This window comes from Crocodylus porosus, unplaced genomic scaffold, assembly GCF_001723895.1.
Source record: "Crocodylus porosus isolate Cpor-Errol unplaced genomic scaffold, CroPor_comp1, whole genome shotgun sequence".
Lineage (NCBI taxonomy): Eukaryota > Metazoa > Chordata > Crocodylia > Crocodylidae > Crocodylus > Crocodylus porosus.
In genome coordinates this window covers 43222337-43247088 of record NW_017728949.1, presented here as the reverse complement: position 1 = coordinate 43247088, position 24752 = coordinate 43222337, and the positions used below count along the sequence as shown (strand labels likewise).

Genomic DNA, 24752 nt, shown 5'->3' with positions numbered 1-24752 from the left:
CCGGCTCCCGGAGCAGCCCGGCCAGCCCCTCGCGCCGGGCGCGTAGGGATGCACTTGCGCCCCTGTTCTGTTGCCGCCCCACCCGAACTCGAGCTAGAAACCTGAACTCAGGTGTGGCCTGAGAAAGCCGGCGCAGACATGACCGGCGGGGAAGTGCCGGGGGCGCTGGCAGCCGCTCGGCGAGGCCGGTCCGGGGTCATGAATCGGAATCAATCGGGAGTTAGAGCGCGAGGATTGCGGGACTAATGGCCCGGCGTCTTCTGACTATTGTTTGCCTGGCGTGCTGCGTACAGCGCTTTAACAAGCACGGGCAAGCGAAGGGCTGCCCCTTCCACTACTTGTATTTGTTTCTGCTCTGATTTTAACCTAAATAGCGTAAGGTTCGCCCCCTCGCTTCTCCTTTCTCTTTCACTGGAGTGGGAAAAATGTGTGTGGTGTTACAGGTGATGTGCCACGACGTCTACACTCCAGCTCCCAAAACCCTACATCTGCCCATGCCCTGATCCACTGTGTCTCACACGCACACACGGAATGATCTCCCATAAGGCCCCTGTGTTTTCCTCCAAAACCTACCTCTGCCTCCCTCTCTAGGAGAAATCAGCTAGTTAATGGTGCCTTGAGGGAAAGATGTGGATAGCTGGCACTTTATTTATGATCACTGTGGTTACAAATGTATATGCAAGCTACAAGTATCTGTTGTTTCCCTTTCCCCACATTTTTTGTCATTTGCTTCAGATCAAGAATCTGATGTACAGCACCTGGAGTAACAGAAGCCCAAGCCTTCTGGCATCCTCAGTGCTCTCATCATGTAAAGGATACCACCATGTCCAAGGTGTTGACAGCATGGCTCCTTGGTCTAAAATCAAGTATAATCATGGATGAGTTTGGTTCATGGGTGTCGTATGTAGCTGTTACAGGTATGATTGCCAAGCTTTTTATCAATGGAATTTAAGAATAAACTTTAGTGGAGGTGGACATTGGAGTGTGGTGGCCTTATGTTAGAAGTAGGTAAAGTAATAGCCTTATGAGGGATTGTTATCCCTCTTCTTTAAAAAAAAGAAACATATAATAGAATTTTAATAGGAAACTTCACATATGGAATCGAAACCTTACCACTGCTAAATTTTAAGTCTTTTTTTTTAATTTTTCTACACAAAGTACATCTTGGAGCAGAAAGAAGTCATCACTATGGCTGCTTCTTCCTCTTCACCTTCAACATTCCCATAGACCCCAGTGTATGGGTACACAGCATTGAGACCATGATTTGTGGGCTTATAGCACTAGAATTCAAATTACTATTAGTATTAACAGTTCCGCAATTCATGTGCATATAGTTGCAGTTAATTACCCTACTGTAAACTAGACTGTCACTGACAGTACTAGCTTATGGCAAAGTTAATTAGTTAACTATGGCCTAATACTGTTCCATGTGTAGGTGACAGTGACATTTTACTCCATTGCTTATTAGCCTAAGTCATGGGTGACTGGTGCCACCTGAGTCAGGGTGGGGGCATGTACCCCCCCAATGGCCAGTCAGCAACTGGGGGGGATCTCCTGCAGCTGATTGCGCTGGTTGGGAAGCATGAGTGGCACTCCCGGAAGTGCCAGCAGTGCTTCATCTGGCACCCCCCACTCCCTGACTAGTGCTCACTCCTGCCTGCCCCCCTACCCATTGCCTAAGCGGGGAGCGTTGCCTGTCGGGGTTTACCAGTGGCCTAAGTTAAGTGAACGTATAGACAAGGCCACTGGGTAGCATTTTACTCCAGAGTAGTCCTAGTTAAATCACTGAGGGTGCATCTACGAGATGCTTACTCCAGAGCTGCCTAATTAGTTCCACAGTAAACATCTCAGCATCTACACATACAGCTCTATTAGGCCACAGTAAACTAATAAACTCAACAGCAGGTTAATACTTGTAAATATAAGTATTATCCTGCTGCAGAGTTTTTTGTGTGTGTGACACCACACATGTAGATGCTGATGGGGTTGGCTGGGGCATGAGGATGCTTTAGTGTGAGGGCTGCCTGTCAGCTAGCCCCACACTAGAGCATCCTTATGCCCCAACCAGCTCCTGTGCAGCATGTGGAGCTGGGTTAGAGCAGTCCTGAGCTGGAAAGCTGACCCCCCAGTCTCCCTGCCAGCTGGGGCTGCTCCAACTCAGCTCAACATGCTGCGGTTTCCAGCCCACGTCAAATGGCATGCCCAGGAGCAATAACCTCCGGCACAACATTTGCCAGAGTTTATTGCTTTTAATTAATTGTACTTGTAGACACATCCTGAGACTAGATGTGTACAACTCACTTTGATACTTGATATAATTCACTATTACTAAGGGTGATACATATCTCCAGGGTCATATTCTTTGATTGTTTTTTTGACTAAACATCTGGCAAAAAAGAACTATTAGAACATATTTTATTTTAGAATTATTTTAAAGTAACAGAAGTTAACATTCAAAAGATCTTTTTAAAAACACTTTCTTTCACAATGGATTATTAGAAGCTCATCGAGGGACAGGAACTTGGTACTTCTATAGAGCAGGGTTTGCCAACAGAGGGCTCAGGTCATATTAAAAACTTGTAACTGCCTGCAGTGCAGGGTTACTGCCACAAGGGTTTAGTTGGAGGCACTGTTGGTAATGCAGCCAGAAAGCGCACAAATAGTCTATAAATGCCCTGGTTCCTGTGGCTTACTGATATAGTTTCATAGTTAAAGAGATCTGCTCCAGATAACATTTTTCAGTTTATAATAGTGTGATCTGTTTCTGTCCTGTATTTCATAGAAAGCCTATGATTAATATGTATTGGAGCCGTTTTCTAAAAATAATTGCTGCCACTCTTTTTATTATATTCTTTCATTTGTATAGCCAGACTGTTTCATGGTACAAGTGAAGGGGGGAAAAATCATCACTGATACATTTTAGAAGTCTCCAGACATAATCCAAAATGGCTTTTCTATTATAACACCATGAATATGAAGAGTGGTTTTCAGAGACAAGGGCAAAGTCTCTGCCTTGAAGATTTTACAGCTGAACAAGCAGACTGATAACCTCTTACTCCCCATAGCAAGCAGTTGCTCACACAGTATTCTCACTGGAGCAAAAACTTCCAGAAAATAATAAAAACAGACTAAATACTCTGCTATTGTTCTTTGTCTAGTAGTTTCTAAGATTTCAGGTGCAGTCGCTGCACATTTTCAAACTCTGTGACCATGAGGCTAGAAAAAAACCTACTTTTTTTAGCTGACAGATTCTCATGCAACATATTTCAATAGCTACGACTTGAAGAAAAAAACACTTAAAATCATTAAATCACAATATCATGGGTACTGGCAATCCTTCCAGTGGAATTACTTGAGTGAGTAACTGCTCAGCTTCTCAGAAAAAGTTCACAGTCTGGCTATAGTTTAAACACCAAAGTCCCAAACAATAAGAGGAATTAATTAGCAGTGGGTGAGGGATAGTTTGTGGGACTGTGTTGTACCCACACTAAATCAAACAGAGAAGTGGTTAGCTGTGTTAGTCTAAAGTCAGCCGAGTAAGGGGGTTAACAGCCTGCTGAGCAAGAACAATGTGAAGCAAGGCTGCTGGAGGAGGCTAAACCTCACAAAACATTCATATTGTAACAGTGGGTTAATAGTGTCCTCGGATCAACCAGCACAATTTGACAACCTTTACACAGGCTATGAACAGAACAAATTGACTTCATCTTTAGACTGTGGTAACACCCAATACAGTCTTTTTGAGGAAAAGTGTTCTGTCCTTGCTGGGAAGAGCTCTCCCCCACTCCTGTGACTGCCAGGTTCATAGTTTCATAGTTAGTAGGGTCAGAAGGGACTCGAGCAGATCATAAAGTCTGACCCCCTGCCATGGCAGGAAAGAGTACTGGGGTCAAACGACCCCAGCAAGGTGTTCATCCAGCCTCCTCTTAAAGACCCCCAGGGTAGGAGCCAGCACCACTTCGCTTGGAAGTTGGTTCCAGACCCTAGCCGCCCTGACAGTGAAGTAGCGCCTCCTGATGTCTAATCTGAATTTACCCTCTGCCAGTTTGTGACCGTTATTTCTAGTCACTCCTGGTAGTGCTCGGGGGAACAGGGACTCCCCCAGTGCCTGCTGGTCCCCTGTGACATTTGTAACAGGGCCACTAGATCCCCCCTCAGCCTTCTCTTGTGGAGGCTGAACAGGTTCAGGCCCTGTAGCCTCTCCTCGTAGGGCCTGCCCTGCTGCCCTGATCATGCGAGTGGCCCTCCTCTGGACCCTCTCGATGCTGTCCACATCCCTCCTGAAGTGTGGTGCCCAGAACTAGATGCAGCACTCCAGCTGCAGCCTGACCAGTGTCACATAGAGGGGAAGGATCACCTCCTTGGACCTGCTCAAGATGTATCTGTGGATGCATGACAAGGTGTGGTTGGCCTTCCTGACTGTGTCCCCACACTGTCGGCCCATGTTCATTTTGATATCAATAATGACTCCAAGATCCTTTTCTGCCTCTGCACTGACAAGAAGGGAGTTCCCCAGCCTGTATGTATGCTGCTGGTTCTTCCTCCCCAGGTGCATCACCTTGCATTTGTCAGTGTTGAATCCCATCCTGTTCTCATCCATCCACCCCTGTAACCTGTCTAGGGGTCCAATTGTAACCTATTCCTTCCTTCTAGCGTGCCCACATCCCCCCACATCTTATGTCATCAGCAAAATTGAACAGGGTGCTTTTTACCTCCTCATCCAAGTCACTGATGAAGATGTTGAACAGTTGGGGTCTGAGGACCGAGCCCTGCTAAACCCCACTGCCTACATCCCTCCAGGTCAAAAATGACCCATCCACCACCACTCTCTGGGTGCAGCCCTCCAGCCAGTTGGCGACCCATTTGACCATGTAGGTGTCGACACCACAATCCCCCAGTTTTTTAATGAGAACGGGGTGAGAGACAGTGTCAAAGGCCTTCCGAAAGTCCAGAAAGACTACGTCCACTGCTACCCCTTCACAGTGAGTAGTTCTACAGGCACTCAGTACCAAGCACATTTTTGTCTTATGGATGAAGCCAAGGCCCAGTCCATGCAGGAATTTTAAGATTAGGGCAGATTTTGAGTTTGACGCGGAATCTGACAAGAACCCTTTGCAGCAGCAGTTCCCAAACTGTGGGTCACAGCCCCAAATGGGGTTGTAGCATCAGCAGATGGGGTTGCATGGGTGTGGGGCCGCAGGTTGGGAGTGAGGGGTCATACTGAAGAAATGGGACCATAAATAGGGTCATGCTGAAGAAAAATTTGGGAACCACTGCTTTACTGTGTACAGGGCTGACCACAGCCAGTGAGCATACACCAGCTCATACACCAGCTGAGGCAAGTTGTTTACCTGGCTAAGAAACAGAAGTGCCTTCAGTGTGGACATGCATATGGTTTCAGTCAAGCAATTAATGTAGATCAGGAACACTTAACTCCCAGCCCATGGGCTGTGGCCCTATGTGCTAGGTCAGGCATGCAGGGTGGTGTAGAGCCCAGTCCTGGCTGGAGGCTGGGTGAAGGTGGCACAAGAGCCTCAGAGCCCAATCCCAGAATGTGGGACTGGGTGGAGGCAGCATAGGGCCCCTGAAACCTGATCCTGGCACAAGGGGGCAATGCAGGACCCCAGGTCCCAATCCTGTCATGTGGGATCCAGTCTGGCCTGCTAAACAAACTCCCACCCCTCATTTCGCCCACACGGCCAAAAAGTTGTGCACCACAGATGTAAATACTTGATCAAGTAAAAGATTATATGGTCAGATCATGCAGTAAATCAGGCAAGTAATGTACTCTGTACTTATTTAGGGTTTCCAGAGTTATAATTCGTAATGGCAAGAATGTTGGAAGGTTTAGCTTTATGTCAGTCGCTAAGTACTTGATGATGACTATACTCTCTACTTGGCACTATTTCAGCTTAATCTAAAGTATTGTATGCAGTTCTGAGCTCCACATTCTAAAAAGGATGTGGAGAAGTTAGAGAGGGTCCAGAGGTAGGCAACAAAAATGATAAAGGACTTGGAAGATAAGTTATACAAGGAGAGGCTAAAGAAGCGCCTTAGGCAGCTTCAGCTTGTGGAAAAGGCACTTAAGGGGGGATATAATAGCAGTCTTCAAATACTTGAAGGATTGCCATAAAGAAGAGGGAAAACCCTTTTTTTATTTTGCTGCAGAGAGCAGGACACAGACCAATGGCTCAGAGTTTCAGCAAGTTAGTTTTAGATTGGATATAAGCAGGGGCAATGCGTAGGGGTGCACGTGGGTGCACATGCACCCCCTGCAAAAACGCACCACTGACACTGTCAGCGGCACTTGCGGGTGGTCGCCGCTTGCCACCCCACTGCCAACACTGCCAGCGGCATCTGTGGGTCCATGGTTCCCACTGGCCACTAACAATGCTGCCATTGGTGGCTGCAGGTGGTTGCTAACCACCCTTAGTCAGAGCTCACTACTCCCCTCCTCACCCTTCCCCCTGCCAACAGCGCTGGTGGTATCTGCGGGAGCTCCCCCACTTAACACTGCCAGGTGTTACTAAGTCTGATTACTACAATAGATATTATCTGGGAGTGAAAGTAGGACCCCTTAAAAATCTCCAGCTGGTGCATGATCCATCTGCCTGTCTGCTTCCCGCCGCTCCCACTACCACTCTTCTGCTGCCGCCATGTCCCCCCAGCTGCTGGGGGTACGCACCATTCATGGATATAAGAGAAAATATTTTCACTGTTAGAATAGCGAGACACTGGAATAGACTGCCTAGGGATGTTGTGGACTCTCCATCACTGGAGGCGTTCAAGAAGTTGCATGGTCACTGGTAGGGGATAATATAGATGTAGCTATGCCTTTGTTATACTATGGATAGTTCCCATGCTTCTGGGCTTGGCTGGTTGTATGGGGCTGGGAGGGAATTTTTCCTGCCATTCCCTCCTGCTACTTGGGTCAAGATTTTTAAGCTTCCTCAGCAGCATTGAGTGTTAGCTACAGCCAAGGCTGGGGATTTTGGCTGGAGTGTGCCAGTGCTACTAATGGACCTTAAACCAGAGGCTCCTAGCTAGGGGGTCTTGCCCTTCCTCTCAGGCTCAGACTGATCGCCACATTTGGTTCAGGAAGGAATTTTACCCCATAGTCAGATTGGTATGGACTATGTGGGGTTTTTGCCATCCTCTGTACCAAGGGGCATGGACTTCTTCCTGGGGCCCCTTGAGCATGTAATAACAACCTTTTCAGCAGCAGGAGATTTGCTGCTGTGGTCCCCCTGCTTTACATGTAGCCGGTTAGGGCATTATGTTTTGTATTGTGTCAGGACTGACTGTGCAGTTTTGCTAAGAGGTTAGATTATTAATTTGTATAGGATGGTATGGATAGGAGTAATCCTGCCTTAGAAAGGGGGTTGAACTAGATGACCTAGGGAGGTGTCTTCCAGCCTTACTCCTCTATGATTCTATGATACTGAAAATCAGGATGAGCCTACAGTGGAGGGCAGATTACCCAACAACTATCTACTGCAGGGTTCTTAAACCTGCTTCTGAAGCATCTGTGACTGGTCAGTCAGGCTCAAAAAACTAGACAGGCCTCAAGTCAGATATAGTATGACCTTTCCTATACTCTTGGCATAATGGCCAGGACAGAAAGCAGTTGAGCAGGGAAAGGAAACAGAAAGAATGAAGCAGTCCGTATTGCAGTGTTACTGCCCTCACAATTTGTCAGGGCTGTTACTAAAATTTTATTGGGCCAATATCTGAAATTGTTATTCATCAGTAACTTAAGGAGAAAACCTGAGTGTGAGATTTGTCTTTATAAGGATGTCCACATATAACCCACTGCCATTAGAAACTGCTTGCAAAGAACCACATCAGTATACAATTTCTGATTTGAGCAGTCTAAAATCAAAATCCAGCAAAATATGAAACCATAATTCCAAAAACAAAAAAATACAAGATTTTATGGGTGAAGAGCAGGTAGGAAGACCTCATGAGAAAAGGAAAGCTTGAAAAAGGATAAAGCAGTTTGGCAGATAAGGTTATTGTTTACATGGGGGTAGCAGTTTGAAAAGAATAAAGCCAAGTATGGGAAAAAAGATGGAGCAGCATCAGGCAAATGGATTGGGAGAGATGCAGAAAGTGAAAGGACAAGAGTAGGAAACAAGGTTAGAAATACAAAGGGAAAGTTTATGTAGAGATAGAAATAAGCATATCTCCCAGAGGAAGGAGGGCTTTCATTTCTTCACCAGGATACAGTCAATACCTTTTTTCAATTTTAAGAGGAAAAATGTGAATCATAAATCAGCATAGCTTCTGAACCACACGTGGCTAACAAATAAATACCTCAGAGCAAAAGTGAGGTTAAGGTGGGCAAGAAATATTTCTGTGACAAGTCAGCATGATTTGTATTTTTTTATGTTGGCTTTGTTTTCCTGAAGGAAAGCTTTTTAAAAGATGCTCAGAGGTTTGGAATGTAATTAGTCATGGCAGAGATGGATTAGTAAGAATGACTACAGATGATAATGTCAAAGATGTATGATAAATGGCCTTTATCACCTGGCTTTGCAATTTATCACAATCACTTTGTGGTAACAATATATGTGCATTTACATATTTACTTTGTAGAAATGTCCATTTCTTGAATTGAGCCTTCAGTTAATCTCAAGTTTGTTTTGGGTTTTTTAAAAATAATGTTAATAATTCATTTGTATCTTGGTACACATATCTAATAAGTATAATTTTATTAATTCATTCATTAAATGTATATGCCGCCCTCCGAAAGGAGGCTCACAATAAAAGACAAAACAACCCACAACATATGAAGCAAGACTCTTCCCAAACAACACCCCAGAACTTTAAAACTCCACCACACCCCAGCCACTCTTGCTTGCATGCATATCACTCAGAAGTGCAAACCCTTCAGCAGTGTACCTTGCACGAATGCCGAATTCACATTCATGGTCTTCTGAATTGGAGAGTGCAAGCAAAAAGATTCCAGTTTGCAATTAAGAGTTGTATGCAAGCTATGAGTGGTCAGTAGTATGAGTATATGACAGAGAGCTGCTTCTTACATATGTCCTGACCAGTCAAAAGCAGATCTAGAGACAGAGAAGCATTTAAGCTAGAGCTACAACATCCCAACATTCATAAATATCTAAAATGATAGCTTCTTTTCTCATCCTCTGCATTACCAGCATATTCTACACTGAGTCAAACCCATAATATGAACTTTAAAAAAGGATTAACATTTGTTAATAGATACCTTCCAAGGTCTTTTCCTACACAAAAGTTTTGTACCAGTTTGACCACTTTGGTTAGGACTGTGATTCTTCAACTGTAATAGCTCCATCACTGTCATTGCTAGTACAGACATGACAGTCTTGGTAAAAGGTGCCGTATCTTGGAATAGCTTATGCTCCTTTCCTTGATATAAAGCACCTTTACATCAATAGAAGGGACTGGAATTTGGACAGTTTTCTGTTAGAGGGAAGGGAGGCGTTTCTAAGGGAGTGACTATTTATATTTGCTTCTGACTAATAGGGAGGAACAGATTGAGACTCTGAAGGTGATGGTAATTTGGGTGAGAGTGATTGTGAAATGGGTGAATTCATGGTTCTAAGGGAAGGAAGGAGGGAAGAAAGCAGAAGGAGGACAACAGATTTCAGAAAGAATTCAGCAAAGTCATGGACCTAGTAGCTGGGTTCTCTTCAGAAGAAATTCTAAGTGAAAAAGGAGCACATGAGACTTGGCAGTTAAAAAAAGAGGGCACATCGACACATGCTATTAATATGCTTTAGGCTACAGAGCAGTAAAATAGTTCACAGTAAGCCTTCCCAAGAGCACATCTACATATGCACCCTGTTAAGAGCAAATATACTCCTGCCCTGCTCTGACCCTCTGCTACAGCCAGAGGGAGCTCCAGGCTCCCCAGGTGCTCCCCAGGGGCTGCTGGCAAGAGGCACAGAGCCAGTCCCAGTGCACACAGGGCCAGGAAAGCTCTGCTGGCTGTATTGGCAGCTGTCTCTTGGCCCTGCGCACATCAGGACAGAACCTAATGTACATGGGGCCTGGAGATAGCTGCTGCTGCTGCAGCTGGCAGAGCTCTCCTGGCCCCATGCACACTGGGACACAGCTGCCAGAAGGGGCTTTGCCAGATGCTCTCCTGGGTGTGGGGCAGCTGCTGGCAAGCATCCTGCATGGCACTGGTGCCCCCCCCTCCTTTGGCAGGGGGATCACTGCAGTTGGCCCACTTGTGGGACAGTTCCTGGCCAACCCCCTGCCAATCAGGGTGTGGGGGAAACCATGGGGCTTGCCAGCAGCTGCCCTGCTTGGGTTCCCAGACCCTGCCTGCCTCCCAGTGCAGCTCTGCATGTCATGGAGCTGGGAAATCTGAGGAGGGAGCAGGAGCTGGAAACCCAGCCCAGCTCACACCCCCAGATTTCCCAGCTCTGTGCTGCACAGAGCTGCACCAGGGCGCATGCAGGGGCTGGGTTCCTAGCTCTCACTTGTCCTCCAGAGTTTCCAGCTCTGTGCCATGCAGAACTGCTCCAAACAGAGAGTGGAGACTGGATTCCTAGCCTTGCTCACTTTGGAGCTGTGCACTAGGAGCTGGGAACCTGGATGGAGGGCAGAAAGCTCTCCAATCCAGGTACTGGTCAGCTCCCAGCTCCTGGAGGAGCTGAGCAGTGCCATGGGTGGGGACAGACAGCTCCCTGTCCCCTGTGGCCCCCTGCTGCTTAGGCTGACCAGGAGCAAACTGGCTCCCAGTCAGCAGCTATACATATGCTACTGCACAGTAGCTACTGCACAATTAATTTAGTATCTGTATTTACAGGTACTAGCTAACTGCGCAGTAGCCTAATTTACTGCACAGTAAGTGCCCTGCACATGTAGACTGTGATGCTTTACTGCAAAGTAGATTAGTCTACTGCACAGTAAAGTATCTTGTGTAGTTGTGCCCAGTGATCATTACAGTTACAATGGCAAACTGTCCAGATGCAGGAATGAAAGACTGAAATATCGTTAGAAATCAATATGGCTCCATCAGGAGCTCTTCAATCATCTAAAAATAAAAAAGGAGTTATATAAAAAGTGGAAACTAGTATACATGAGTAAAGATGACGATAACAGAATAGGACAAACATGTAGATATAAAATCAAGGCATCAAGCAAATGAAATAAAAAGTCTAAGATACAAAATGAGTTATAGCTAGTATGAGACATGCAAGATATTAAGGAGAAAAATTTGTAAATTCATTAGAAGTTAGAAGAAAACAAAGGAAAGTATAGCTCCATTTCTTAATGAGGAAGAACAGATAGTAATGGATAACAGAAATATCAATACTTTTTTGCTTCACTCTTCTTAAAAATGTAGTGCAGAAACTCACTACAATTAATTTTAAAGAGGGGAGGAGAAAAGCATAGGTCAGAACAAAGAAAGAAGACATTAAAGAATATTTAGCTATTCGAGGTTTTCATGGCTTGACGAAATTCACCCTAAAGTACTTAAACTAGCTGAAGCAATCTCTAAACTATTAGCAATCATCTTTGAGAACCCCTGAAGAATGGGGGAGGTCCCACATTCTGGGACTGGAAGGTTAAAAATAGTGCTTATCTTTAAAATAATGGAAAACAGGGGACTCTGGAAATTACAGATCAGTTAGTCTAACTTTGAAAGACATTAGAAAGATAGCAAAACAAATTATTGAACAATCTGTAAAGTACATAAGAGATAAGATGATAACCAACCAACATGGATTTGTCAAGAAAAAACGGTGTCAAACTCAATATGAAAGCCCATACGATTTCCTTCTTTCATAGAACAGCTGGCCTATTGAATAAAGAGGAAGTGGAAGATGTAATATCTTGACTTCAGTAAGGCTTTTGATACACCCTCACATGACATTTCATGAGCAAATGAGAGAAATATGACTTAGAGGAAATCACTATAAGGTAGGTACACAGCTAGTTGAAAAAAATAGTTATTAATGATTTACTGACAGACTGGGAATTTAAAAGTAGAGTCCAGGCGGAAGCTATCTTGGGATTGTTTTAATCAATATTTTCATTAACAACATGGATGATGGAATAGAGATTACACTCATACAATTTGCAGAAGTCACCAAATTGAGAAGGGGTCATACACACTTTTGAGGACAGGAATTTAATTCAAATGGCTGGAAATCAACAAGCTGGGATACATGATGACAAGCACAAAAGTACAACACCTAGGAAAGATAAGTCCAATGCATAAATACAAAATGAGGAATTTTATTTCCTGCTAAGCAGCAGTCTAGCAAAAAACGATCTGACAGTTATAGTGGATCACAAATTGGATAAGTAAACTGTGATGATGCTGATGCCAAAAAAGGTGTATTTAATTCTGGTATGCATTAACAGGAGAGGGAAGTAGTTGTTCACTTCTACTCAGCAGTAGTGAGGAACCAGCTGGAATAGCATCCAGTTTGGGGCAACACATTTTAGAAAAATGTAGACAAAGTGGAAAGGATCTAAAGGAGAACACCAAGAGTGATAAGAGGCTTGGAATCCTGACCTAGGCACAAAAGGTTCAAACAATTGAGTTTACTTCTTCTAGAAAAACAGAAGATAGAAAGATCATGATAATCTTCCAATACACATAAAAGGTAGTCATACAGAGGGCCAATTGTTCTTAAATGTCCACTGAAAGCAGGACAACCAATAATAAATAAGTTTAATTTGTAGTCAAGAAGATTTAAGTTTAAATATTAGGATTTTTTTTTCCAACTGCAAGAGTAGTTAAGCACTGGAAAAGGCTCCCTAAGGAGGTTGTGGAATCACTTTAGCTGAAAATTAAAGATAAAGATACGGACACTGTTTTTTTGTTATACAAAAGAAGCTGAAGATTAAGAACAGCTTAGACAAAGGCTGTCCAACTTCTAAGTGGCTGGGGCCACATGCTTTTCAGGCCCCTACATACAGGGGCCACACTGGTAGATGCCACTCCAGCAAGGGCTCCAAGGGCTGCACATATTTCTCCCCCTACCCCTGCCCCGGACCATGAGTACCCCTGCTGCTGCAGCCTGCACAACCCTGCTACACTAGGTTTAGGATTCCTCCACTGCTGCACTGTGTGCCTGGGAGCCCCCACCTCTACTGCACTATGTGCCTGTGTCCTCCCCCGCCTCCAGCCCCTCCACTAAACTGCACTGCTCAGCCATACTTCATGCAGTAGTCTATGCACCTGGCTGCACTGCATACCCCCTGAAGCCACTCCCCACCCCTACCACTGCACTGTGTACCCAAGTGCCACCTCCTGCTGCAGCTTCCCAGCCCTGCCTACTGCACTCCATGCCCAGGTTCCCCCACTGCTGCATCATGTGTCATGCAAATGCATCAGGTGAATCAACTAATTGGGCAGGGGAAGGGGATCAGAGTGAAACTTGGAGAGGATGTAGGGCTAATTTGTGGCATGCCTGCCAAAAATGTTGGCCCCACTGAATTTGATAGTGACCCTAGGGTCACTTTCTGCCCTGTATTTGGATGATTTCTATAAAAGCATCACCACTGAGGAACTTGTACTGCTTTAGCTGGCTGATATAAGAAAAATGGTAGAATTTTTGTGTGTAAATGAAACTTAAATAGAAAAACATGTAAAATATGAAATGCTGCAAACAATTAGGCAGGAAAGTTTCTTTGAGTAGATGTGATGTCTTTTATTAGACCAAGATAAATGATATCACATCTACTCAAAGAACCCTGCCTGATGGTGTCCTTAGACCAACATGGCTACAATCAAAAACCCAGCAAACAATTAAGGAAGTCAAGAAGTACTAATCATTCACCTTACTTTCCTGTCAAACTATATACAATAAGTTGCTAAAGAACTAGAAAGAGATCACTAACAATCAAAATCAATTTATTTTAAAACTGCTATTTTTTAAATCCTTTTTCTGCCATTTTACATGTCTACAATTTTCAGAGCTGTCTCATACACAATTCACTGTATTTTGTTGATACGAGTGCTCTTCAGCTTAAGTGAAGAACTGATAATGTCACACTGATGGAGATAATCAGCCATAAGGAAGTTTCACAGTTTCATAGTTGGTAGGGTTGGAAGGGACCTGAGCAGATCATCAAGTCCCACCCCCTGCCATGGCAGGAAAGAATACTGGGGTCAAAGACCCTGGCCAGGTGCTCATCCAGCCTCCTCTTCAAGACCCCCAGGGTAGGAGCCAGCACCCCTTCGCTTGGAAGTTGGTTCCAGATCCTAGCCGCCCTGACAGTGCAGTAGCACCTCCTGATGTCTAGCCTAAATCTACCCTCTGCCAGCTTGTAACCGTTATTTCTAGTCACTCCTGGGAGTGCTTGGGGGATATCACAGTGTTCAAACTGTTCAAAGTTATATCACAGTGGTCAAACTGACTAAACAAAATTGTGTTCCTGATTATTTAAACTGTCTTTAAAGCACAATTCCATTGCTCAAAAGTTTTATTTAATATAGGCTCTGAAATCAAATGCATTTAAAAAGATGTTTTTATATAACTGGGACAGTACAAATATTTTGACTTTATAGTTGATATGCTTATTTGGGTTTATCTAAATAGAAACAACCTAAAAGGGATGCCAGTAAATATATTTAAGATAAAGACTTTAACAAGAAAATAGCTTATACTTGAACTATATATATAAAAAAAGAAATCCAAAGGAAAACTATGAATGAGACTGTGTCAATACCTCAGGGTCATGACAGTACCACAGATCATATGCTCTTCTCTTCTGTTTAACATGTTCTCACCAGGAAGTTTCAACATTTATATATAGTAGTCTGGGGTATCACTGTTACTGGTATCCATCCATCCATCCATCCATCCATCCATCTATATACACATACAACATCCCCACCCCCACCCTCCCGCCACACACAATGAGCACAAAGTGTCAAGGTATAGTTACAGTTGGAAAGCTGACACCTTCATCATGTCAACTAGTGGTAAGCCCCCTCAGGAATGTGTTTTTTCTGTTTTTTCTCTTCTATGACCACTTAATTTTTTAAGTTCCAAAACTTTCTCTCTAATCAATTTTCCATAATTGCCAAAAGCACATTTTTAAAATTATCTGAGCATGAAAGTCTAGTCTATTAACATTTTTAAAGAAGTATAAGTTGTAGCCGTGTTGGTCTAAGGATCAGATTCGCTCAAAGAACCTTGTCATTTTTAAGGAATATTTTTTCGATATGGCAATATTTTGAGAATGAGCTTGTAGTAATTTAGAAAAATGCTGTAACACAGCAGGCTTTCCAATTAACACTGACATCATAGCTCAACCCCCAGAAAAGACTAATTCCTTGCTATTTGGGCTTTCATTCTAGACATACATTTGGTGGGATACAATGAGACAACAAAATAGTCAACACAGGACTTCTCATTCAAAACATGAGATGTATAGCCACAAACAGAAAAACCATCCCAATTATCAATCTTCTGTTAGTTACTTTTGCACTAGAACCCTGTAAAAAAAATACTGGTGAGCCTTGACAACAAGCTCACAAAAAAAAATTGTGAACTGTTAAAACCAAACTAGCAACATTTCCCAAAGGGAACTTACCCAAGAACAATCTGGTCTTCAAATTTGCCCAATCCATTTTTTTGCAAATACGTAATGTTTAGTTTTCTGTGGATTTTCTGGAAGCTAGTGTTAGGCCCAACTGATGGTGTGCTAGCAAATAAGGAATTTAGCAAAGTAGCAGGAGGAAAGCAGGCTGCCTGCTTCTGTCATATTGTGACAGAAGGAAACCAGATCTAATTTCCAGTCTTTGGTAGACTCATGACTACACCCAAGATTTTTTAAATAAGAGTGTTTATCGGTATCTTCTCTGATGGATGCCAGTAATTAGATTTCACTTTCCTGGAGCAGGTTATTGGTCTAGAATGTAGGCTTATTTTCAACCTTGTTTAAAAGGTACAAAAGAGATGTGAACTCCTTCATACTTTTTAAACAAAAAAGGCATTCTAATAAATATTAGAGGACATACAAAGTATGTATTTGTTCATCTAAATTAACAGATGATCAAAATTAAAACCTCTGCATGTAAATTCATGTTTTTTCTGGGTGGAATGGATGTATAAACATTTAGAATGGCTTCATGTTTGACCAGCTAAAACTGGGATTGGATTTTGGGTTCTCAGCCTTGTCCCTTCTGGGATTAGAGTATATGTAGTGTAAGTGGCATCCTGGGAAAAAAACTGTTTCTCTCAGTTTTTCACCAACATGTATCCTTAATGTATTCTCTGCATGTCATTCATCAGCAAAAACTGCATTCATCAGGACTACATCCATCTTACTTTGCTGTTTCTGAATAGCAGTAGCTGAGACAAAAATGCAATACTTCAGAGCAGAATTGTCCAGGCCAGGAAAATGCAATATTTCTACAGCCCACATCTAACTTAAAGCTTGCTTCTTTGTTTCTTTGAATAGTTATTGTATTCCTCCTTTCCATGTATTCCTATTTACTTCTCAACAACAGACTGGGTGGCATTTAGTAATAACTTTCCCTGGAGGACAAAAGCCTCATAAAGAAAAAAACCCACATTATTGGGGCGGGGGGGCTCAGCGGAAGAGAAAGAAGTGCGGGACCTGTGACTTATTCTCTAGTTCAGGGGTTTTCAACCTTTTTAAACATGTGTACCCCTCCTGTTTCAAAGTTTCAGCTCATGTACCACTTTATAATTTTTTCTTGTTTTTAAGGGGTTGGGGGGGCAGATTAAGACCCCCTGCAGTGAGAGGGGGTTTGAGGCTGGAGCAGGGGCAGGCACTGCACAGCCAGGGCAAACCATGGGATGGAGCTGCGAGCGGCTCATCTTCGGGACATGGGCAGGGAGCAGCTTCTGCTGCTGCACGCACCCTGGGAAGGCATAGGGGGCATTTGCCCCCAGATGTGTGAGTAGGGTGGGGCAGGCTGCCACTGTGGGCTGGGGCCGGAGCTGCACCGGGTTGTTCCCTGCTGGGTCTGGGCCTGGGCCAGGTTGTGCTCAGGGCAGGCGGCAGTGGCACTGGGAGACAGGCTACAGGAGGGGCTGCAGCCACGCCAGAATAGCCCCCTAGCCCCCCCAACACAGCTCACCCTAACACCCCTGCTGGGAACAGCCCAACACTGCCCCACCTGCAGCAGCAGTCTGCTCTCGTCCCATGCACAGATGCAGGGGTACACCCCTGCTATGCCTCCCAGGGGTGTGCATAGTGGCAGAAGCCACCCCCACCCCTGTGCAGCTCAGTCCTCTGCCCCACTCCAGCTGGGCAGCCCGTGCCCCTGTCCTAGCCCCACTCCCTCCTTCACCACTGGGGCCTTGATATGCCCCCCCTGCATGTCCCTTCCCTCACAACAGACTTACCAGCCAGACCCAGCTTCTCTCTATGCTGCCAGGCTGCACTCCTGGCTGCCTGCATATTACACTGTGGCTGCATGCGCATACGCGGCATTTATTGGCCACATTATCGGCCACATCAGTTCTGCATACTCCCTACAACTTTTTTGAAGTACCCCTAGGGGTATGTATATCCCCAGTTGACAACCACTGCTCTAGTTTGTTGCAGAAATGGGAATCATTTGCCTCTATCTTCATCTCTACCTAGCATACTGATGTCAGAAGGTAAGGTAGAGTTGCAAGTTACAGACTAACTGAATCAGAGATGCATAGGCTTTCATAAACAATAGCTCACATTGTCAGATTCTAGGAAAGGACCTGCACAAAATAGGCTATCAAATAGAGAGAATGATTTGAACACAAAAGACAGGGAAGTGGAGGATAGAAAGGAAGAAAGGAGAGAGGACAGTGCTCAGAGATGCAAAGGAAGCTGAAAAGATGTATACTGATGATGACAGTGATTAAATAGGTGTCCCATTACTCTCCCAAACTTGCCTTAGAACAGGGGATGGCAACTTTTTTGGGCAGAGTGTCAAAAACACCTGCAACCTCGACTTGTAAAATGTTGGCGTGCCAGGGTGGACAGCAGGGATGCTGTGAGAAACCTGATCCTTCTTGTGGAAGCATAGTCCCAGCCCCTTCCCTGCTATCCACCTGAGGCTTGCATGCCAAGCAAAATGTCTTCACATGCTATGCTCTGGCATCCATGCTGAGGGTTGCCTACCTCTGCCTTAGAATGAAGGATGAGTTCAGCCAAGTAGAAAACAATTAAGCAGTGTAAAATCTACAGATCATATAAACAACAAACCTTGATTATTTGGGGTCTGATACAGAGAAGACTTTTTTCCTTTTCCATCTGTCCAAAACAAATGCAATAAGCCATCCAGCCCATTAATCCCCACCTTACCTGTTTTACTGCAACCTTGACTTACAATAATGCTTTTTGGTAGCAGAGCTGCAAACAGTGATTTTGCAACTCAAGTGAATTTAGTCTTGCGAACTGTAGTGAAAGGATAATTCATATTGAGCTAGAGAATCTGTAAATAAGGTCATAAACCAAGGACTCAAACTGCATACCTACCTATGAGAGCAAGAGTAGATATTACAGTTTTACACATTACACATGTAGTACACATTACAGGTTACAGAAATGACACTGACTTTTACCAGCACCTAATAAAAGAGGCTCAAAGGGCAAGAGAGACTCATTCATCTTGAGTTTCTAATCTCCCTGATGGCTGTCTAGCTGTGTTTCATAGTAGCCTTAAAAAAAAAAGTCAGATATAATGTGTCAATAATCAGAACAATTAATTAGAGACAGAACAGATTTGTAGGTCACCCCTTCCATCCCTTGACTTGTGCACAGTTTTTCATAACATATTTTCTACCAGTTAGTGTAATCCCAAGTAAGAGGCTGTAACAGGTCGCCCTCCCCAGTACCATCTTCCCTGTTAATCTGCGCATTACATGGGGCGCCCTTGGAGTCCTCTTTAAAGTTCTTATGTCCCGCTCTCTACTTTCCTGCCATGTCTTGATGGAAATTATTCTGATGTTCTCGTGAGTGGGAGACTGCCTATTGTATTTTGTATGTTAGGGCCTTTTTTCCTTCACAAGCTTTGACCCCGGTCTTTCTCTAGCTAGGCCTCCCTCCCTGTCTAAACCCACCACACAGGGTTTGACCCTGAGGCTCTCGCCTTTTTTGGTGCCTTGAGGCTTGTGGCCCTCATCCCTGCTCCTATCTGGAGCTTGGCCCAGAGGCCTGTCCACCAGCCCACAGCTAGATGACTGCAAGTTCAAATCCAGGGACTGGCCCTGAACTCATGCCACCCCAGTCCACAAAAGAAAAAAATATAAGTAAAATTGCCCCCCAGGTGCACCAGACCACCCTGGCCTTTTAATATCACCCCTTTCTGATGCTGGGATCAGTACACCCCAAAATCCTGCACCCCCACTGGTGCCGCGGCCTATGTACCCCCAAAAGCCACACTCTCACTGGCACCGGGGTCTGTGCCCCCAACAAGCCAAGCCCTCACTGGTGCCAAGGTCCCCACTCTGTAGTGCGCCCCCAAATGAGGCCTCCTCCTTCCCCTAATAGCTTCAACCAAACCACGGGTGTTATTCAATAACCAAAAGAAAAATAAACAGTCCTGTCTGTGGGCAATAACTGCCACCAAAACAAATGTGATTAAGGAAAGCAGCATGCCAGCTCACACTTACACAGGGTTCATGCTTCAGCTCCCCACAGTTGGCTACAGTCCTTACTCTGGGGCGGCTGCCGCCTCTCCGGGGGCTTCTGTAGTTTCCCCCCTCCAGCCTTTGGACCACTCACCAAGCCTCTCCATGAAGCTCTGGGATGCATTCCTTCCCCTTTGGCTGCTCAGTCTTACTGCTGCTCTGCCCAGGGTTTTTATAGTCCTGGCCTGCCCCTTCTGATCAGCTGATCAGCTGACCAGGCTCAGCATTTAATCCCCTCCTTACCAGCACTCCATGCCCAGAAAGTTCTGGCCTTAAAGGGGAGGACCTGTCTTCTGGTGACAGGGCTAGAGTTCCCTGTTACAGGGGCCTACACTCACTCATTCAGGAGATTATTCTGTATCTGAAACAAACCCTATCATTACAACTATTTCCTGATATTCTGCTATTGTTAATGTTTTTACTGTTATCCCATTACTTTCAGTGATAACTCATCTGTAAAATAAGGTTTCATCTCTACAAACCTCTCCTTAAGTTTACTCTATGAATGTAAAGCTATGTTAGACCACAGCTTCTAGATTCCCTTTTTAGGTGCCCTGTAGCCAAACAATACCTATGGCCACTTGTACATGCCACAAAATTGGCCTTTAAAGCAACTTAATGCCCTTTTGCACCACTTTAATGGCGTGGCTGTTTACACATATCGGCAACATAATGCACGTTACATGACTTTGGGAAACAGCACAATAAAACATGTCCAAGGTGTTTTAATTTGCTACCTTACAGCCACGGAGGGAAGCACTGAGCCCCATGCAGCTTGGGCTGTACAGGCAGCCCATGCAGGAAGGCTCCACTGAAGGAAAAAAAAAGCAGGAAGCCTGATTTTTTTTTTTTCTCCCCAGAGTCTGCCTGCCTGCCTGAGCTGCATAGGGGCCCAGGGCTTCCCTCCATAGCTGCCGTGCCCCCTGGGACTGCCCAGGCTGGGTGCCTGCAGGTAAGTGCTGCCTGGGGGGCACTGCTGCTGCCGCAGAGGGAAGCACCAGCCCCTGCTGCAGCTCAGGGACTCCACCTGCTGACAGCTCACCCTCCCCTCCCCACTGCTGGACAGGCACATAAGGAGTGGACCCAAACATTGTGTACATGCCACAGGGGTTTACTTCACCCTAAATTAAAGCAGTGTTTTTAAAAACCCACCGCTTCAATTTAGGGAGAATTAAACTGAAGTAAACCCCTGTGGCATGTACAAATGGTCTATGTGTCCTTTTCACAGACCTTGAATTTCAGTCTCTTTTTGGTTCTTCTCTGAGCTCAGATTTGTTGACACCATTCTGGTAATGAGGTATCTGAGATTCTAACTGTGGTCTTACAGATTTATAAGGTAAAAATCTATTCTACCTTCAGACAGATTTATGACAGGGATGAATCTAGTACAATGGTTCATACATTAGACAACCATACTCTAACTATGCAACCACCAAAAACTTATGAAAAAGCTACTGCAATACATAACGCATTTCAGGGGCATATCACTGAAGACAATGCCTGTTTATATCAGAAATATTAAGCAAGGATGCCACTACTGAATACCACACAAAAAAAACCCAAATACAGAAGATATGAGGTATTCTAGGATTCAAAGATGCATCAAAAAGTTTCAAGATACCGATATTAATCTCTCTGAGATTTCCATTAAATTAAATTACACCAGGGACAAGTTTTGCCTGTTATTGAATAAAACCTCCAGTTTTGCTTCAGGACTCTTTGCTGCTGCCATCTTGTTCTACTACCCCATCTCTTTGTGACTTAATATTTAACTGCTTTTGGCTATATTTTGGGAAGTTATTCAGTACTCCTTTCTTCCCTGTTTTCTAGCTTTCTTCACTACAATAAAAGAGTGAGATGGTAAGAGAATTTCCATTTGTACCTAGGAAAGCTTAATGTTCTTAAAGTGGATCACTACAAAGCAGTTCAGAGGCTAGCTTTATTATAAGCTTTATTTCATCATTTACAGTGACATAACTATTCCCTAATGTAGAGAATAATCACTGCCAAGATCAATGCTAGAGGGCACTAGTCGGTATCAGAGCCATCTGATTTCAACTTTACAATCAAATACAGGCCAGGAAAAGTGAAGACTGATGTGTCGGATTCTCCATAATTTGGAAGGAAACATAACACAATGCACTGAAACACCGATTATAGCTGTTATTGCCAGAGCTGGAGGAGTTCAGCAGGAGGTGAACTGCATTGCTGTGGCTATAAGCACCCAGACAGTATTCTGAAAAGAAAAGCAAGTGCTTCCCTATCAATAATTCAGCTGAGAGGAGCAATGAGAGACAAAATAAGGATCCAATTTTGCAGAGAAGGGCTGAATTTAATTTGGACTACTTGTAACAGTTACCTATGGAGGTAGTAGGATGCCACTATGCATTCTAACCTAATTTATTAGTTCTTTCACATGAAACTTGCCAAGGAGCCATATTGCTAGTAAAGGTTATGTATGAATCTCTTCAAACAGACACATTAAAAGGAAAGAGCATTAATCTCACCTGTGCTAATATTTCAAGGAGTTTTTCCTTTGTTTTCATTTGGTGGAGAATGCCACACAGAAATGTGTGCATAACAATACATGGTTTTCAAAAACCAAGACCTCAAGAATGCAGCTCAGGGCTGGAAGATCAGAGAAAAATGGCTGCATAGAAAAAGACAAGGAACGACTTTGAAGAGCTTCAAAAAGTTTGCTGACTATGTATGGTTATTCATAGAAAAGAAAGAGCAGCATCACCTGAAATATTGCAATAAGTTTCCAAAAGAGTACTAATAAAATAACTGATATCCACAGTTCCCCCAAACACCTGTAATTTCTCTTTCTACAACATTAGAGTATGATGAAATCAACATTAAACATAATCAGCAAGTTGGCAAACAAAATTAATGGATTGCTTTATTTGGTGCCTAAAGCACCTATTAATGGCCATGGATGTTGCTTGTTATTTTCCCTCTTCAGTGACAATGTATTGGCAGAAGCTCTACATTTGCGTTCCTGACACTGGCAGCAGATCTGCACTCCAGGAGAGAAATTCTAACCCTATTGAGGTCTGTGGCAACACCCGCATAGTGCACAGTGCAGAGGAGAAAGGACTTGAAGAAGCAACTCAGCTCTGGGAAAGGGCCAGAGAGCTACAGGACTGCAACAAGTAGCAAAAAAGGGAGGTGAGGAGAGGACATAAAAATGCAAAATACTACTGATTCATGTACACAAATCAAGAAGTATGGGGAATAAACAAGATGAGTTGGACAGCCTGTGAGAAAACTATGATCTGATAGGCATCACTAAGACCTGGTGGGACAGCTCCTGTGATTCGAATGTGAACATCAAGGGTTACACTTTGCTTCAGAAAACAGGGTTGGGAGAAAAGGTGGTGGTCAGGGGCAATGTGTAGGTGGTGCACGGGGTGCCCGTGCACCCCCTGAGAGTGCCAGAGCACCCCCTGTCAGGCCATGCTCCCTGTTTAGATGGCAGGCATGGGGGGCAGGTGGGCGCACCAGTGCCCAGCCTGCAAGCACCAGCCGGGGAGCAGGCTGCCAGCAAAAGTGGCCATGCTGCTTCCAGAAGTGGCTGCAGAAGTTCTGGAAGCGGCACAGCTGCTTTTATGGTGAGTGAAATTGGACCCTTCCCTCCCACCCCTCGGCCAGCAGGATTGGCTGCCAGGGGACACCCCCCACCCCGGTCACTGACTGGTGTCAGGGGGGCATATGCCCCCCCGTCTCAAGAGGCACCAGATACCCACAGCAGTGGTGTTGCCTTGTACGTCAAAAATCCCGTTGTTCCCTGGTTCAGGAGGAAGACAACAGCAAATCAGAATACATTTGGGTGAAGATGAATGATGAAAGCACTGATATAATGACAGGTATTTATTATAGCCCACCAAATCAGGAAAAGGAGGTGGATAAGGCACGCTTCTAACAGCTGACAGATGTGTCCAAAAGCAACGTGACAGTACTGATGGGAGACTTCAATTGTATGGACATCTGCTGGCAGAACAATGTAGCCAAACATAAAATGCCAAGCTGGTTCTTAACTTGTGTGGACAAATTTATTTTCCAAAAGGTGGATACAACTAGGGGATCATCTATCTTGGGTCTTATCCTAACCAACAGGGAAGAACTGATGGAGGATGTGGAGGTGATGGGTAATCTGGAGAGAAGCCATCATGATACAATAGAAATCCAGATCCTGAGACAGGGAAAGCATGATGTCAGCAAAATTACGAGGCTAGATTTCAAAAAGGTAGATTTCATCTGATTCAATAAGTTAATAAGCGTGGCGCCATGGGAAAACAAGACAGAAGAATAAAGGCACCCAGGATGACTGGGAGCTTCTAAAGGGCACAGTATTGGAAGACGAACAAGAAACTGTCCTGGCACAATGGAACAACAAGAAGAATGGCAAGTACAAAATCAGGAAGGCAAAGATGAACAATGAGTTGCACCTGGCAAAGGATGTTAAGTATAAGAAGAAGAACTTCTATAAGTACATTGACCAGAAAAGAAGGACCAAGGAAACTGTGGGTCCCTGTGAGCCAGGGGGAACTCCTAACTGAAGATACAAAGAAGGCAGAGCTATTCAACAGGTACTTTGCCTGTCTTCACAAAAAAATAAACTGTAGCCGAACACCTAATAGGGATTATCTGGATAAGGAAGAGGGCAAGCTGAGGGGAACAAGTGACATGGTCAGTGAGTTTTCATTGTGTGTTAATGAATTCAAGTCAGCAGGGCCACATGAGCTTCATCCCAGGGTCTTGAAGTAACTGGCAGAGGAAATCTTGGAGCCTTTGGCAACAATATTGATAAAGTTGTGAGAGATGGGCCAGGTACCAGAGGAAGGGAAAAGGACCAACATAGTGTCCCTCTTTTAAAAACAGGCAAGAAGAAGAACCTGGGGTACCAGTTAGCCACACCTCAATACCTGGGAAGTTACTGAAGCATATCCTAAGGAAAGCCATTTGTAAGCAACAGAGGAGGAAGAGCTGATTGCAAGCAGCCAGCTTGGATTAATGAAAAACAAATCATTTTAAACAAACTGGATCTCCTTCTTTGACAAAGTAACTACTTGGGTGGATGAAGAAAATGCTGTGGATATAGTGTAGCTAGACTTCAGCAAGGCTTTTGACAAGGCCCCA

The 24752-nt window shown here is 44.4% G+C and overlaps 1 long non-coding RNA gene across 1 annotated transcript; it reads left to right on the top strand.

The window, feature by feature from the left end:
- Positions 1–19280: 19280 nt before the first annotated feature.
- On the top strand, positions 19281–19501 carry LOC109322700. Its single transcript, XR_002104467.1, has 2 exons — positions 19281–19378; positions 19419–19501. It is a non-coding gene; the product is annotated as an uncharacterized LOC109322700 (long non-coding RNA).
- The last annotated feature ends 5251 nt before the right edge of the window (positions 19502–24752 follow it).